This window comes from Vigna radiata, unplaced genomic scaffold, assembly GCF_000741045.1.
Source record: "Vigna radiata var. radiata cultivar VC1973A unplaced genomic scaffold, Vradiata_ver6 scaffold_234, whole genome shotgun sequence".
Classification (NCBI taxonomy): Eukaryota; Viridiplantae; Streptophyta; class Magnoliopsida; order Fabales; family Fabaceae; genus Vigna; species Vigna radiata.
Genome location: NW_014543117.1, coordinates 344,915 through 348,041, shown reverse-complemented (window position 1 = coordinate 348,041; position 3,127 = coordinate 344,915).

The window sequence follows — 3,127 nt, the reverse complement described above, 5'->3', positions numbered from 1 at the left end:
TTTACATTCTGAGACTACTACTTAACATTGCTCTGTGACCATTTAATTTTTTTTTGTAGAAATTCATTAACTTGTTTTCCTTTACTAAAGAAAAAACAAATCAAAATACAATAAAATTCTTAACGATAAAATCAAACCATAAAAATTCTAAATCTTGAAATTTTATTTAAAATTATATAAATAAAAAATTAAGTGCTTTAATTTTTTTATTTATGTAAGTATTTTTTTCTCTAACCATTTTATTTAATAGTGAGTGTTTTTTTAGTTGTGGCTAGTGCAAAGATGACAGAGAAAATGTTTAAGTGAGAGAGATGAAGGAGAAAAGGTTGAGAGGAATGAAGGAGGTGAGTAAGGGTTTGGGGTTTCTTTTTTTTAGTTTTGAGAATGAAAATGATTAAAATAAGGCAAGTGTTTCTGATTTTTTTCAATTGAGACTAGAGTAGGGATAACAGACAAAATGTTGGAGTGAAAGAGATGAAAGAGAAAAGGTTGAGAGGATGAGAGAGGTGGGTAAGAGTTTAGGGGTTTTTTTTATTTTTTTAATTTTGAGAATGAAAATTATTAAAATATCCTTAACCTTAAAATTCAGAATTCATGATATAAGGATATTTTTGTCTACTGAAACCCGGTACACATTGCTAAAATGTACCAACTGAAAAACAGGCATACGCAAGTTAGCAAATCCCATTAAATATTATCCTAATGCAATGAAAAATAAATAATGAATGAATTTAATATCTAATGTGTCACTTTGATTATATGAATGAAAATATTTTTAAATTTTCAAAGAAAAAATATTACATTAATTTCCTACATAAATGCTAATTCTATAAATAAAATATTGTGCTAGAATTTAAAATTTATTGATTGATTAAACTTAAATATAAATTTTAGGGTGAAATATGTTTTTAGTCCCTATACATTGGGGCGATTTTAATTTTAGTCTCTTTTTCAAATTAAGGTACAATTTAGTCTTTCAACTTTTTGTTGTTTCACGTTTCATTATAGCATTTGAATTGTTTACACTGTTTGACACGCTTCAATATTATTTGAGAAACACGTTTAAAACAGTAAATATAAAGTTAAACAAATTTAGTAAAAATGACTAAAACCAGAGTTTTCTAACATTGAAGGACTAAATTGTACCTTAGTTTAAAAAAGAGACTAAAATCAAAATTGCTCCAATGTATAAGGAATAAAAACATATTTAACTCTAAATTTTATTCATGTCATACTATGTAAAAAGAAAATTCTCTCGTATTCTCATTAAAAAGAACATGTAAATATTTAATTTTATGATATAAATAATATATTTAATCATCAATGAATAAAATCATGTAAAATTATATAAAATTATATATATATATATATATATATATATATATATGATATATTATATACAATGATTACAGGGTAAGTTAATATAAAAATTAGAGCCGTCAAAATGGGTCACAACCCGCGAGTCAACCCGGCCCGTCACGAGTTCGGGCCGGGTTGGGTTTGAAAAATACAACCCACTTATGTGCGGGTCAGATTTCAACCCGGCTCATTTAAACCCGGCTCATGCGGGTTGAACCCGTGGTGAGCCGGGTTGGCCCACTAACCCACCTACCTAATTTTTTTTTAATTTATTATTTTATTTATGAAACCCTAAAAAATAAAATACTATCTTCACTCATTTTGTATACCAAAAAAGTAACCTCTCCTCTCACAAATCACTCTCACGGTACTTCTCTCATTTGACATTGCTCTCACCCTCACTTCACTGAAATTCTTCAAGGAGTAAGTAAAACACCCTTCCTTTCTTTTCTTCTCTTTTCTCCACATTTTTGTTTTCTCACTTCTTTTTTTTTTTTTTCAAAAACCCTATAATGACAAAAATAGGAGTTTGCAAATTTGTTTTTTGTTTTTGGGGATTTGAAGACATGAATTGATTTTTTTCATGTTCTGATATGCTTATATCAGATTTTATTCATTTTATTTAAACAATTTGAGTATACATTATTTGAACAAACTCTTTTTTATATTTTTGAATTTGGGAATTTATGTTACAGATTAAACTATTAATTTTTTGTTGATGTTATTGAGTACTGATTCTCTCTTTTTACTAATATTTTTAATAAAATTAATATGTTACAGATAAAACTATTAATGAGCCGAGTTGGGTTGACTCACTAAGTGACCAACCCGTGGTGAGCCGGGCCGGGTTGAGCCGGGTTACCCGTTTTGACAGCTCTAATAAAATTAACATACATCCACGCGCAAATCTTGTATAATTAAATGTCAGATTTGGGTGTTTCTTTCTGGTGTCCTTAATTAACAAATAAAATAAATAAGTAAGAAAATAAAATAATTTCTATACATGGCAACACAATAAATATAAATAAAAAATAAAATAACTTTTATGTACCTATGATAATAAGATAAATATGAATAAAAAATTTAAAAATATTAAATGACTAAAAAAATTAATTTTTAGAAAATGTGTAAATACAATAAAATGGATATTAAAATAAAAATTTCAGTATTTTCTTTTCTTGTATTATAATAGATTTGATGTAAAATTAGTTTTTAAAATATAAATTATGTTAAAATAAAATGTAAATTGAAGTATATATTATTATAAAAATGTAACAAATAAAGAGCTATAGTTTAAAGCAATAGTATATTGGAAAGGACTGCTTTAAAAAAATTTCAAATTAATTAATTTAATTTTATTTAATATTTAAATATGTCTACTTTAATTAAATATTTTACTATAATTTTATATTAAAAAGGTTCATATATTTGTATTTAACATAAAAATATTATAATATATTAACAAAGCATTAATTATATAATTTTGTATTTGGTTTATAAACGTAAACAATAATAAAATATTTTTAATAAATATCGATGTACAAAAAAAACAATATAATATTGTATAGATGGGAAAAGAGTGAATAGATAGATTATTAAGGTATTTTTCGGTTGTTGATATTATTTTTGTTAACAAGAAAGTTTAATTTTCTGGTAACACAGTTTTATCTAAGAATAGAATCTTAAGGTGGCAAGGCGAGTTAGCGTATATGGTTTTGGCTAACGCCTGATTCAAGTTAGTTTGCTATTGTTACCAACAAAAGCAAAC